Source organism: Streptopelia decaocto (assembly GCF_964273445.1).
Source record: "Streptopelia decaocto genome assembly, chromosome: 1".
NCBI classification, from domain to species: Eukaryota; Metazoa; Chordata; class Aves; order Columbiformes; family Columbidae; genus Streptopelia; species Streptopelia decaocto.
Genome location: NC_138663.1, coordinates 46,300,837 through 46,316,760, shown reverse-complemented (window position 1 = coordinate 46,316,760; position 15,924 = coordinate 46,300,837). Strand labels below are relative to the sequence as shown.

The 15,924-nt window shown below is 38.1% G+C and overlaps 1 protein-coding gene across 3 annotated transcripts in view; it reads right to left on the bottom strand.

The window, feature by feature from the left end:
* TMCC3 (transmembrane and coiled-coil domain family 3) overlaps positions 1-15,924 on the bottom strand; it is a 99,738-nt gene that overhangs the window by 5,801 nt on the left and 78,013 nt on the right. The window lies entirely within an intron of this gene.

Below are 15,924 nucleotides of genomic sequence, written 5' to 3'. Positions count from 1 at the left end.
ATAGTACCAAAATAGAACTAACTTTTCTTTGAAATTGAGAAGCATTTTTCTCAACTTCCATAGGTTGATAAGCAGCCCAAGGAACTGCCTGTCTCTATTAGAAAAGCAGCAAGATGAATTAGAGTGAAAATTATTCAAGTATATAGTTTTTCAGAATAATTTACAGTAGTTCACAAAATCAGAACAACACCTAGTTAGGAAAGGTTCCTAAATACATTGTTTATTATTAAGATTTTTAAAGAGTTCATAACTGATCCATCTTTCTCTTAGAAATGGTCAAACACTGATAGAGATGTGAACAGATTTTCCCCTCTACAGCAGTGTTATACAATTCAGTATATTTTACCAGGTTAAATTCCTTTTTTGAAACATGCTCCTCCCATTCAAATTCATCACACAATTCAAAGTGTTTGCACAACTTGCTGAACATTCTTGGAAATTTACTGCGCGTTTCAGCAGGAAGCAGCTGCTAGTTTTTAGTGCAGAGAGCATAGAGAAAGAATTGGCCCAGATTTGACTTTCCATGCTTCATGAAGATGCTCAACAGCTTTACCTGCTATGGCTAAGTCTGTTTTAATAGAAATTCACTGAGTGTGACTTACAGTCAGAAACTCGGGAAAGAAAACCACATTCGCTCAAGTATAGGCTCTGTACACCTTAACAATGCTCTCAGGAAATGTAACAAAAACAATCAGGCAACTTGGTCACAACACAAACAAAACAGATTATTCATCTTCCGCAACAGAAAGAAAAGATAGTCTGACACAAACATAAAAAGTATTTCCTCATATAAAGTCAAAGCCATGGAGGAGGCATGAGACAAGAATGATCTAATCAAAATAGCTTCATCCCTATTATCATCTTGTATTGGCCTCTGTGACAAAGAAAGTACATTTCATTAAAGGTGCCACAACATCATATCTGTAGAGACTGCTTAACAAATGCTCTAGACATAGAGGTTTTCAGAGCTTTAGCTTCAGAGGGAATAATACAATTATCAGGCAAGACCATTGCAGAGACAAGGCAGAAGCTGTATTAAATAATCTTTTAAAGATGCATTTGTGAAATGCTTTGACTACTCATTGCTTCAAAATGCCTGAGATACTATGTTAATAGTTTGATTTCCAACTACAGTATTTATTACTGTCTGTGATACTGAAGAACTTGCAGCAAGACCTATGCACACATACATTCCCAGTTGTCAATCTTTTTCTTGATTAAAAAACCAAAACCATCATTAAGCATTGCTATAAGGTTTGTTTCCCTACTCCTGTACAGTTTTGGTGGCCCTCCTGGAAAGTCTCTCCAGCATTCCTGTATTGCCCTCAAAATCCAGGCTCAGGAACCAGCCATGGTGTCCTACTGTTAGTGACAGGCATCATGCACAGTTGGATCAGGAGAACTATTCTCCCCTGGTGTCTATCATGATGGGTTACAAACACAGAGGGGATAATACAGCCATAAAATTGGATCTGCACCTGACCGTTTCAGAGACAAGATCATCTCTACTCTGACCTTATATTCTTAAATTACTGAGGATTACAGTACTTTTTATTTTCCTTTTTCTTTTTCTATTGTACTGACACTTGAAAAATGCAAACTGAAGAGTTCTGGAGTTTACAAGATTTTCTGAAGAATATTGGTTAATGGTGACATTTAAGACTCAGAGTCTGTTCCAAGGATTAAACCAGTGCTGTGGCCTAATAGCTCTGCACTTTACCAGTTTGTGAAAAATACCTGATACTGAGCCATATGCTTAATTTTTAAAAAGAGGTACAAGTAATTTTTATCAATATATCTAGTATCATCAGTCATATGTGCTTCACAGAAAATTGACTTTATTGACAAGATCTCATTTTAGCATTTGCACAGATATGACACACACAGAAGGCATTCTATATTCGGGATGATACCTAATTTAAAGAATAACAAAAATCACAAACTCACTCAAATTTTTATTGACTTTTTTTTTTTTTTTAACTGGACAGGTCTTAGAAATATAACTAATAATAAAAAAAAGCTTTTAAAGATCACTTTTTAAAGTGGTAACACTCATAGCTAAAATATGCATTTAATATAAGCAAAAACAGCTTGACCTAGGATACTTGTATATTTTCAAAGGCTCATACAGCAAAGAAAAGCAATTGAGGCAAAGAGCTGAAAAGCTTACGCACTAGGTCTGCACTCCATATTCCAAATATTTCTTTAAATGGATGTACTGGGTCTGGATAAACTCAGTAAAGATAAAAAGCTCAGTATAAAACAACAGTTTCCTGAAACAACCTAAGACATTTTTGAATAAGCTTTGGCACAAAATTATACTGTAATAAATCACTGAATTGCATATATACACAAGACAGATCCATCACTGATGTCACTCAGGACAAGCTGTACATAATTCCAAGAATGGGTGGGTCTATCTCTAACCTTTACACAGTATTAAGTGTTTACTTCCTTAGTACAAAATAGTCTAAAAATATATTGTAATAATTGGATATAAGCCCAAACCAGATCTCTTCTCCCTTATGTCCTTTCCCTTACTAGAGTCTCAAGCGGTCAGCAAGGTCTATCATGACCATGTACCCCCTGCCTTCCTGGAACTTCAAGGTCACAGCATCAGCAGAGATCAAAAGAATAATAGTGTCAAGGGAATACATCTGCTGAAAGTTGCATTGCTTTTGGAGTTGAGGAAATCAATTAGCATGTGGCAAATCTACTTCCAAAATGAGTAAAACTAACCATAGGGTCAGTTTGAATTCAGTAAAGTTTAGGAAAGAACTGTGTCTAAATTCCCAAAACACCACTAGAAGTAGTTTTTTAGTTTACTGGATTCAGAGCTCACCAAGGGTACAGAATATTCATATCCAAGAAATTTCTCTACCTGATTGTATTTGGCCAAAACGGTAGTTGTCCTCTTGCCATCATGACATAAAGTTGGGCCAAGCAACAGAGGCTCTTAAATCTTCTCTTGACATAACATACTTTTTTGTTGGTGGAGCAGGGTTTTTTGTTTGTGTTTTTGTTGTTTTTTTTTTTTTTTTTGTTGGTGGTGGTGGTGGTGGTTTTTTTGGTTGGTCGGTCAGGTTTGTGTGGGTTTGCAGGGGAGAGGGTTTGTTTTCAGGGACTGTTGTTGCTTTGTTTTAAATCAGAAGCAAGCAGACACTGGAGGACCCATGTGTCTACACAAGTGGCCTATCACTTTCCTGTGATGTGGGCTGGAATCCTCCCACACACAGGAGGATGAGCACACACCTCCCTCCAAGTACAGAAGTCCTCTTCCAGCTGTGCTATGGGAGGAAATGATGAATACCACCCATGCCTTCTGTGACTCTCTGGTCACCAGCACCTGACAAGGGCACCAAGCTGTTAATAATAAAGAAGTTGTTGAGAGATTGATTTGTTTTTCTAAGATTTTCATTATGGTTGCCAAAACAAAACAAACACACAGTAGTGGCCCCAATAGCCAAAATAATTTACCTGAGACCAGCCATATTTTTGGAAGTGAAGAGCAATTAAAGAAAACAGAATGAAATCATTATTCATCTCTCCTATCATGATAACAATTAATAGGAAGCTGGGGATTAGCAATAGATGAGATGATGAGCAAGAGATGAAGTTGAAACAATACCAAGACAAGTGGTAACACAAGGAATGCAATGCACCAGCCCAGAGTCTAAGGAAATACCAGAGACACGTCCAGGATCTGGCTTCTAAGAAAAACAGCAAAAAAACGATTTGCACATGATTACTGGGATAGACATAGCTGATGTTAGCTTGAAAGAAATCTGGGACTTGGAGAAACCACTGCATTTTATGGAGCATTTCACATATACACTTTGCTACATTCCAGTTGAGAACTAATTGTAATGTTTGTACTGATTACAGACTAGCTTTTAAAAACAGTGATTTAGGAGTGCAGCAATTCAGGCTTCTTGCCTGCATCAGAGCCGGACACTACGGATGACCAGATAGGTAAATCTCAGAGATAAAGCAACTTTATTCTGCCCCAACTCCCCTTTTTTCCAAGGAGCCAAGCAGATCCTTGGTTGCATGGTCAGGCTGTTCATGCAGACCATTCCAAGCCAAAGTCCAGATTTTCAGAAGGGATGGCAGAACAACTGCTCGGTGCAATGACCACAGTCACACTGCTAGGAACCTTTCACTAGGCATGAACTGGCAGGTATACTTGCCATTTTAAATGGTAAAGGGAGGACTGGGTGAAAGGCAACCTGTCATTTATAAAGAAGCACATATTTATAAAGAGTCACAAAGATGATTAAGGGAGTGGAGCATCTCCCTTATGAGGAAAGGCTGAGGGAGCTGGGGCTCTTTAGTTTGGAGGAGACTGAGGGGTGACCTTACTAATGTTTACAAACATATAAAGGGTGAGTGTCACAAGGATGGAGCCAGGCTCTTCTCAGTGAAAACCAACGGTAGGACAAGGGGCAATGGGTGCAAACTGTAACACAGGAGGTTCCACTTAAATATGAGAAGAAAATTCTCTCAGTGAGGGTGACAGAGCACTGGAACAGGCTGCCCATGGGGGTTGTGGAATCTCCTTTGGAGACGTTCAAAACCAGCCTGGACACCTTCCTGTGTAACCTCATCTAGGTGTTCCTGCTCCAGCAGGGAGTTTGGACTAGATGATCTCTCAAGGTCCCTTCCAATCCCCAACATTCTGTGATAAATCGCTTTTTTATTTACAAAAAGTTTGAAGGCCAGAGCTTCCGAGGCGGGGCAAGGATGCTCTCCCAGAGGTACGGCTGGGTGTGTGACAGTCCCATTTCTCCTGCAGACAAGCACTGGTTTGCCAGCAGCAATCAGCTACCTTGACTTCTGATAAATCTAGACCCTGTGGCTACAGCGAAACCTCACAAAACATAGCGCATCCTAAAGGCTCAGAAGTCCGAAGCATTGAACTGTTGAATAGGTGAGAACATCATGCTTAACAGCCTACGTAGATTGGCCATTACATCCTCTGGTTGCAAAATGCAAAGCAGACATAAAAAAGTTATTTCTTCTCCAAAGATCCTGGGTGAGAACCACTTGGGAAAAAGACACCCGTAGTGAATAGAGCAAAGGGAGCATGCAGCCCACCCTCGAGCACACGTCTCATGGCTGCTCAGATGAATCACTTCCTCCGTTCCTCTGAGTGTGTCAATAGCTCTCCACTGGCAAGTGAGAGAGCTCAGCCACCTGTGTTTAGGTGTCAAACTGAATTCTGCTATTTCATCAATCTCTCTTATACTCTTTTAAGAAGTGGCTGAAAGAAGCACAGAGAAAAAGCATTTGCAAGAGAGAGTCATTGCATATACGCATCAGGCTCCAGAAAGCACAAATCTTTGGGTTGCCTCACTAACAGAAGCAAATCATGAAGACACAAAGTGATCTGCTTGTTCAAATAAGCCCAGTTTAAAGGTAGTTGTTTGTTTTTGTTTTTCTTTTCCCAAACAGCATCATTACCATCACCAGTCATAGCTGTGCAAGCTAAACAAAAGTTTATGATGACAATTTAAGTCTATCTTGCAAGACTTTTAGAGGGGTATCCGATTAGCACTTAGAAGAAGAATCCCATAAGAAACATACAATATAGAATTAAGGCAACTCTAAAGCTTTTAGGGTTTAGCAATAGCAACAAAAATAATCAGGAGTAATTATCTTTTTTTCAAGAAGTATACATATACCAGCAGCACAGGGGTTCCAATGGGTAAAGAAGCGTGCAGAGGAGGTTATGTTACTTTTTCAGGATATTCCAAAGCAGACTCTGTTTAGGGAGAGAGTTTTACCATCTCTTTCATATTGACTGCTCCTTCTAAAACTCACAGGAGAAGAATCCTTAATGGAAGGTTTAAAACCATGCTTAATCATCATAAAAGGCTTTAAATTACATAAAATCAGCCCCCAAAACTCCTGTACAGTATGTTGCAGCAAAACACCTTCTGCTCATGTTTTTTTAGAGCTACTTAACAGCAATATCTAGAAGTACCTACACTCAGAACATCATACTAATAATCATGCATAGGGTTGAGAGTATAGGAATGGAGGGAGATGGCAAACCCTACTTCTAAAATACTTTTTACCAGGGAAATCAGAGATCCGGGGCAACCGATTGTCTGAGACCACCCAGCAAATGCTGATGGGGTCAAATAACAAAGAAGGTTGTCCTTTCACCATCAGCAGTTTATCTATCACCTATCAAAAAGACAAACATTAAAGCTGTAAGACACCTCACTAACATACATCAGGGGTTTATTCCAGTTGGTGGTCAAAGATAATCCCAGATACCTCTTGGCAAGTATCTGCACTTCAATATTTAAAGGCTGGGGAGCTTCAAGGCCATTTCACGAGTAAGGCATAACACAGAGGTGAACTAACCTGTAGAGCTTGGATACTTTTGAAAATGTTCCCCATTATGCCAACATAGTCTGGTAATTATAAAAATTCAGTTGCTGTACTATGCAACTTCAGCAAGACCTCAGGTAGAGACTAAGCAACTAAGCATACTGGGCAAGACCTCATAGAGAACCCACTCCTTCTCAGGGTCAGTTTGATCACCTGTCTTTCCCTCCATCTTAATTCTTTTTATTAGCACCACAGAGCAGAGACCGTAAGAACAGACACTTCGAGAAGGATGGAAATGTAATTTTAGTTTAAGCAAAAAAAGTTCAAAATGCCTTAACTCTGCAGAAAGCCATGCCAAAGAAGGCATAGAAACATAAGTTTAGTGTTGATTCTATCAACACAGCTTTTACTCTCTTGGTCCATTATAATTTGGTCAATGCAAAATAGCCATGTATAACCTGCAACTCAGGCAGTCAAGTTCACACCAATGTTGTTTTGCCTCAAATTCTATGGACATGCCCAGTTCAATCTCGAAGTATCCCAGAAATAACCTTTTATCTAATTGCTGGTTAAAGGACTGAACTAAGGCCAAATTAGCTAGGTCACTGCTTGTGTGTAAATAAATCTTTAGATATGGTACTATTTCAGATTAAACCAACAATGGGAGAACAATGAGGGGAAAAGGCAGTTTTCTGCTTCATTGCTGACACCAGCTCCTTCAAAACCCAATGATCTCCACTGGAAAGTCTCCCATGTCACGACTTGCTCTCAGTCCTGCTTCCAGGTTGCTCCACAGCATAAAAATGACATGAACAAACCAGTTCCAACACAAACAACTTTTGTGCCTAGACACTGCAAACTTCAACAGACAGTCAGGTAAAAACAAAACAAAACAAAAAATCACAGTCACAGGGAAAACAACACAGCGATGTACACATACTCAGATTTACTATGCTTAAGGATCTTAAGCAGGCAAGAGGTAGGCTTCACACCCCACAGTTAACTATTTTGCTTTAGATCAGCCCCACTCTTCAGATAAGTGCCAATAATTAAGGAGGAGCCATTAAAATACTCTCTCCTAACTTCTCAAATAAAAATAAATGCGACTTTTATGTGTATATTTCTTCTGTCGCAGGTTTCCATAGCAATATAAGGAAACACTTGGGAGCCTCAGGTGCTACACGGGTGGCAAACGGAGAGGTGCTTGTGAGAAGCCTGCACTCCTACCGAAGGAGAGCACCTTTCACCTGACGCAAATCCTTCAAAACACATCCACCCTGAATCAGTGCGGGGGCGACACATTTTTGAAGAGTGATGCAAGACATTCTGTATCTCTTCTTCTAGACTAATTGTTCAACTCACTTCTGGTGTTTCTAATAAGTGCTTTCCCTCCCTCCCTGCTCCAGCTTCTATGGTTTTTCTTCCCCTCCTATTCAGTAATAAGCTTTCTTCTTCTAAATATATCCAAATAGGCGGCAAGAATGAAATTTTCCAGAATACTGTGAAATACTCTGAAAAGCCACCTGCTATACATTTTCAATTATTAAATCATTTTCTATGAATGAGAATTTGAGGAAAAGCCAGCCAAATCCCCATCATGACTAACCACTTCTCACAGTCACAGCATGTGTTTCTGATTTTCCACCACTTGTGATTTAGAGTGTGCTTTCCTTGGTAGCACTCCCTTGGCTAACTTCACATCACAAATTATCTATTCCATGCTGACAAGGCTAAAACAGGTCGCCTGCTCCCTCCATCTGGTTCATTCTGTTTCACAGTCGACTCTTAAGTTCATTGTTATTCAGATTGTCTAAGCGTTTCCTGAAATCCAAGCTCCTGGAACTGTACAAACATAAGAGACTTCCAAGGAATATTATGAAGTTTCTTGCCCTCAGTTACAGAGAAATAACTTGCACATCTAACTTAAGAGTCAACTATCAACCAAGTCCTCCTTTCCCCAAAATACTGACAATTTAAAGGAAATTTTAAATATGTGATTTATAGAAATACAAAAATCAAACCCACAACCCAAAACTGATTTTAGAAAGTCTAATGCATTACTATTTATTGCTTTTTGATTTCAACACTTATATAAAACCTATTTTGTATCAGGAACATTTAGACTTTATGGTAGCAGGGATTTTGGAAGTACTATCACTCAGAGAGAAAAAAACCACTCTAAATTGATAGAAGGGCCATCGTGGGCAAAAGACCCGAGATGTGGGTCTTTTTGTTTATTTTATGTTAAACGAGAACAATAGCTCCATCACGCATAAGATCTCTTCATTTGCGTTAATGTTGCGGCAGCACATCCTGAGCATGTAAACAATCACATCTTGTCCTGTACATGAACTGAGTCACTTATTCAAAGCAGCCTGCTTGCTTCTGCCTTTTTTCCCTGCTTCTCTCCACACTAGGCTGATAAATTAAAATTTCGAAAACACGTTTCTGTTCTATCAGCAGTTCTGCCTATACACAGGACTTTCAGTTCATTTTTTGATACGAAAGCCTAATCAAAAGATAAGGTCTGCTTCACTACATTACGTGACTAACAACCACAGTCTGTTACACAGCTGAAATGTCATTTTTCACTTTTATGGGAACTACTGGAAGGCCTACAGCCGTGGCTTTGAACCCTCTTTAAGAAGACTTCACACAAACCTGACATTCCTCCCATCTCCCTAACTTTTAGACATGAGGGGCTCTAAGCTTTGCTTGTTTGTTAAGTTCAACACCTGGAAGCTTCTCCTTCCAGGTTCCAGTAGCAAACAAACTGACCTGTTGGAACTTGGATGTGTACTGGACACAAGGTCGCTCCTTCCCCACTTCTCCCTACCCCTGCCCTTATACTTCAGGCTGCTCTTCAGGAAAGGATGTCCACTTTGAAGAGCATTTTATTTACCCCTCCACGATACCCAGTACATCTCTTAACAAGGTAACTTTATTTTTTAAAGCTTAGTTACTTCAATACACAAGCAAACTTTCACTATTTGCCAAATTACACATATATTATTTTTGTCCCACACCTGATATCCAAGGCTCGTATTTGTAGCCAATACCTAAAATAAACCCCAAGGAGGAGAACTGCAGCGAGACTGAGCCACCAAAAATCAAGAGCTTTGGCCATACTTCATGATCTACATATACTGAAAGTAAAAAAAAAAAAAGAACAAAGAAGACAAGCCCAGAAAAGAGAGATGAAAGATTTTATTTTAAAGCCTGTTTTTGCCCTATTGAAAAAAAAGTTCTAGATTTTTTTAATTAACAAAATTATATTTCATTATGCAAGATAAGGACAACTAAAACTGGAACCACGCAGGTGCATTATTATACAGGTTATTCGTTATCCATAAACAATGCTGCAATAATGGTATTTTAAGCTACTATACATAACTGATTAACACTGCTCTGAGTGAACTCTGAAGAAAATAATTGCAGCGCAGTAAGCGCCAAAATTCCCTGCAGATGCAATGGATTGAAGCCTCTACCTCCTGAAGACCACAACAACAGAAATTTAAAGCATTTTCTTATTTACTTTTCTTCTTAAAATTGCAAAAATATTTTCCTTTCTTTTCACTTAAGGGGCAATATACAGCATTAGGCAAAAGAAACACCAAGAAACTCCTGCTCAGTATTCTTTGTGCATCTTTCTCCTGGAAGAAAATGAAACATTGTCCCTCAAGTTAATATAAATAGCATTGGTTTAAAAAGTAAAAATATAATGAACAAGGTTTTCTGCTGCTTCGACTATACTACTAAACTGGGTCACAGGCAATGCTTTCCATTTATTAACAGAATGAATCAAACCTTCTTGAGAGCAACAATAATAGTTCTCCTTTCTCTGGAGGAAATGTCTTCAAGTATTATCTGTATGTTTATTATCTTATTTATATAAATGTACAGTATTAAAATATGCTTTTATAAATATTTTAAAATAGGCATCAAATTATTATTACAAGCAAGTGCTAGTCCACAGAAAAATCTCATATACATTTAAAAAAAAATAATGCAATGTTTCAGCTGATGTGCGCCTTCTGGCAAGCCTGCTCTTGGCACAGTATTTTAAGTTCACAACCTCACAATCATTTCAAATAGTTACAACTAAATATGAATTGGGGGGCAGGGAAAGGGGGAGAAGATAACTTTTCCAGAAAAAAATTAGACATGAATAGCACACATTTTGAAGATGAGCACGTCTCCCAGAATCCTCCTTTTGAAGAGGCTCTATGTGCACATAACAGCAACACAGCAGAGTGAACGACTTCAGCTCATATTTTGTGTCCTCTCCAGAAAAACATTTTGAGTGTGCACCAACTGCCTATTTGTTAGTTGCAAAAGAATACAGTCCTTTTAGAAGCCTACAAAAAATTTAAATTAAACTCTTAGGTGAAGCGTCTTGAAGGAATCACTGTACATTAAAACACTGTCTGTAGCACATGATTTTAAATAGTTTCTCACACAATCTTTTAAAATGTTTATGAGTTCATACTGGAAGGAGTCAGGAGAGGTTGGGGGATTGTTTTTTAAAATAATACAAACAACTTTCCTATCAGTCTTTTCTCTCTGAACCAAGTTCAGCTGAGACTGTCAATTTTATTGAGGTAAAATAATTCACCATTTGTACTTAGTGATACGTCATCTCCATAGTCTTGTTTTTCCTTTTTCTTTCAAATTTTTGTATACACCATACACTTCAAATACTAATGCACATTACAGAAGATATCTCAGCCCATAAAAGAAACTACCGTACAGAAGTTCCACAAGTCAATGAGATAACATCAATTAATTAAAAACCAAGCAGAAGGCTTGCCTAACTGAGAAGAAAATCAAGGAATTCATTAAATTAGAGAGGAACAAAACCCTAAAGTAAAATTATTATCTAGTCTTAAAAATATTCCTATCCTGAGAACATATTTCCCCAATTAGTGAGATTTATTAAAGTGAATTACTTTGAGATAGCAATTCAGACAATTTTGGAAGATAAACTAGGTTAAATTATACTTATGTCACCGTACTACTTGCAACAGAAGTGTCAAATCACTATTATTCTAAGTTTTAGGGGTAAAGAATGAAACTGTTTTTCAAACAACTGCCTTTAATGGGGATTCACAAACTTTTGAGAGTACTGTACAAAACCTCTGATGTCATTTTGAAGACTCTTGAGTAGTAACTTACGTATTGCCAGGGTAGTACTGGCAAATGAAAGCAGACTTTTCCTCCCAGCAATGTTTGCAAACTGAAAATACAGCTATCGCTGTTTGGCCAGAACTAAAATGTCAAGGGTGGAATGAACTCCTGCAGAATGAACTCCTGCAGATACTAAAGGCTCTTTACAAAGCTCACTGCCTTCCACTCCAAATATAGAGCACATTTGGGGAACATCTCTTCATGTAATATAAATACACAGGAGAATGTATATTATGCACAACAGCTAGGCACAAATTCAGTGCTCATAAACTAAATTAAATATCAAACAAATATACATATCAAACCAGCTCCTTTCTTTCTATCATCCAACACAAAAACCATTCTCAAAGGCAGGACTGTGAGATGAGAATCACAGGCAAGAAACAGTAGTGACTTTGTTGAACAGACTGCTGGAAAGAGCTCAGAAACTGTACAGTTGTACAGCACATGGAACTGCAGAGAACGGAACAGATGCAGTAAAAACAACTGTGTTCAAGTTGGTCTGTCTTAATCTGGTAAAGCCACATTGCTAATCTAACAGGCATTTAATACAGTGAAATTAAACCCCTTTATCTCAGATATCATAATTGAGAGGGTTAATATTATAGACCAATTTTACGCAACTTCTTTGCTATATTAATATGTTTACACAAAACTGTGGTCAGTGTGGCACAGATCTACTCAAGAATGATCATAGGAGACAAGCAGGGATAAAAAGGCAACACGAATGATGCAACAGCAACAGTAAGAGTCACGTAAGAAAACGACAAGCCATGACAGCTTTGCAGCCTGTATTGCTTTGACTGCCTTGCCTTGCCTTTGGGTAAGTGCTATAGGCCTCGTCCTTCACATTCAAGGCCTTTGAGGTTTTTTTAATTTTTTGTTAAAACTCTGTCTAGGAGGACAGACGGGATCAAGGCCTTTTCAATGTTTTTAGAGTCACAATTTAATTAGGATCTCAGCATCATTAAGGATATTTTTGGTGTTTCATCCCAGCCCTTCAGGGCAAGTGATGGTGTCAGAGGGATTATTTATTTAATTGAATAGGGCAATACTTGGAATGTTTAATTGTTCTGGGATAACATCTCTCAGGTAATGATAAAATTATTCTTCAAATAATATTTGTTGAAACATAATTAAAGTCCAGAGAAGTTTACCAAGATGCTTATATATGGCCAGATAAAGACAAAGAAGGCAAACCTTATAAATTCGTATCAATGAAAACCACTAGCTAATCAAACTGAGCTTTTTTTGAAGAAGAAACTTTAATATTGTAATTAAAATACTGTAGTACAGTCAACTTTACATAAGTAAGAACATGCATAGCATGCTACAGAAATAATATCTACACTAACAGTTATGTGTTTATTAACAGTCTAAGTTTGTATATTTTATTTTCAGTTATATCTTTCCTCTAATCTTCTTGCTTTTGCTCATCTAATATTTGAAACCTCATCTTTTCATCTGAAATGAGTGTAATCATGCTTTTTATCTGGGCTGTATTTTACCTGGTACAATATTTAACAAGATTTACAAAAATTGCCTATCTATGCATTAGGTTTCTTAAGAGTCTTACAAAAAGAGCTATAGAACATCAAGACTATCCCAGAAAAATCTGTCTTTTTGAAATACTACTAATGATTTATATTACACCACACAAATGACAAGTGTTTTATTCTGGATACTGCAGAATTCAAAGTGCATGATTTTATGCAGTCCATGCATTTCAGTTGGACTGGATACTTGAAAAAACAACTGATAATATTGCTTAATTAATAAAATACAATCTAAAATGAGAATAGATTTTGCTATAACTTCAGTAGTGTCTTCTATTAAATCCACAGTGATGGGTAAGTCAACTGGTATAAATACTTATGATAAAAACAAAAGTCTCAGTTTAGACTTTAGTGTAGAGCTGTGTTTTACATTGAGAATCTCTTCCAGCACTGCTGGTAAGCTTCACATGCTCTGAAGAAATATAAAAGCCACCTATATCACCTAAGCAGGAATGGCAATAGGAGTTATTCATTCTATATCTAACAAAAACTTCAAGAAGGAAATGGATATTTCAGATTCTTATATAGCCATAACCTGTGTTAGCTAGACCAGGACAGCAATAATAATTATGCACTTCTGAAACAAGAGCACATGCTATTGCTTTTCTGCTTGGTCGAATTGTCATACACACACTGGCCATCCATGACTTACACCTTCCAGGAACTGAGTCACACTTCTCTGCCCAGTGTATTAAAACAATAGAAGACACTTCAGAGTGTTTTTAAGAGTTATTTTTCAGCTTATTGAAAGTCACTACTTCCCTTACCTAACCATAGAAAACTGGGAGAGCCTCTCTCAAGCCACTGCCATAGACAGACAGTTGCACGCATCATATTTCTGTACGAAGCAACAGGCTGCCCAACTCACATAATTTTGTTCCCCACATTCTTTGGCTGTTACAGCACAACAGAACCATTTAAAGCAGGATACGGAACTTGAGTCACGTGCTTCCCTACCTACCTTCCCCCTATTATTTTATTATGCCATAAAACACTGCAATAAGCCTGATGGTCTTTTTAGGGCAGCTTGGAATGTCAATTCTGAGCATTTAAAAAAATTATCAACAGTGTTCGGCTTACGTTCAAGCTAAACAAAGGATTTCTCAAAAGCACGTAGACATAAACGCTAGTTGCCAATTCTCTTTTAATGCTAGTTCCTACGTTTTAACCTCCAATTAGATTTTTCTATTTTTAGAGTTGTGGAGATATTAGCAGGCTATTCACCAATATGATTTGATTAGAAATTAAGCTGCAATCAATATTCCACTCCTAGCTTGCCTGCTTGCCTCCCTCTCCTTTGAACTTTCTAAATAGATTCCCTCCCTCCCCTTAAGTTTCTATTCAGACAGTCTAAAAGGATGTGCTTTATCACATGGTTACCTCTGGTGTAAAAGATTTATAAACATATTACCATATTCAGTCATAGCAACAGCACAGAGAAAAGGAACAAAGCGGAGCTCAGTGGGAAAGGAAGCGGACAGGAGTCACGCTGTCCTTGGAGCCCAAGCGGTTCCTGGCACCGCACTGAGCCAGGGCTCTGTACCTGAGCAGGGAGCTCTGCTCGGCCACAGGATCCGGGAGTAAACAGCCCAACATTCGACACCGGAGACCTCAAAGCTTTGAAAGCGGGAAAGCAACACAAAACCCAACACGCAGTACTCGTTTTAAAAGATCAAGGCAGTAGAAAATTGTCTAAGTATCTTTTCCTTTTATCTCTCATTTGGTCATGTCCTTAGAGTAATTTAACCTGCATAAACTACCATCTATAAATCAGATATTTATTATTCTCAACAGGCAGATGAAGCTCTGTATCCACTACCAAACCCTCAAAAATATGCCTCCTGTCAGATTAGCCAATAGCGCTAGCCTAACTACAACTTCTGCACAGTGCGTTAATACTCTACACTGTATAACATGTTGAAAAAATATTTTCCAAATACTCTTTCTAAACAAACAGACTGACAAATACTCTCATTTTCTGTACCCAGTTACTTGACAAGTTTGAGTAACGCAAAAATCACATCACAGCTCTTTCACAAACCATTGCTGCCAACGGTTTCTTGAGCAAGTCCCACTTTTCAACTACTGCTCTTTGCTCATCCATGAAGTTTGTCTTGCCTCAACTTCAATTCCATTATTTCTAAGGAATGCTTTTACCTTTTGCCCCAGTGAAAATTCCACAACATACGTCCAGGTTTCACAACTATGGCCAAATCCAAAAATTCAGGAGCCACATGCGCAGAGGTTATGTTAGAGACTCCCTCTCCAAAACAACTTGTATTTGCTGCTGTGTCAAGAAGCTTTTGCTGACACACCTTTAAATTCAGAGAAATAGAGGGTTGTTCAAGAAATTATAGTGTAAACTGCAATGGAAGCTACTTCAGCTTATTCCCTCTAGTTCTTGGCATGTACGGTGAGTGGAAGGAGCAGGCTGGAGGCCTCACCTTCTGTACGCAGGAGTTACACACACCAACCGAGTTGCAGTTCGGATTTTGGTTCCGGAGTATCAGCTATTTTCCAAAGTTGAGAAAAGTACCAGCATTAAGTGTGGACAGAAATATACTTTAAAAAGTAGCTCGTGCATATTTAACACTGCTTACAATAAAACAAAAGTTTGGGGTTGAAAAAAAAAAAAAAAAAAGGCAGGTAGTAAACTACAGGGTGTTTCAAAAAGATGGACTCAATTTCAAAGCAGCGTGATTTCAAATTGGGCCTATCTTTTTGAAAAACCTGGTTTAAAACTAAATAAATAAAATCAAGAATAGGTAACACTTCGGCAACTCAAAGCGGGCCAAATGGCTTATGTTGTACATGAGCTAAGGAGGAAGCTTATAGATTT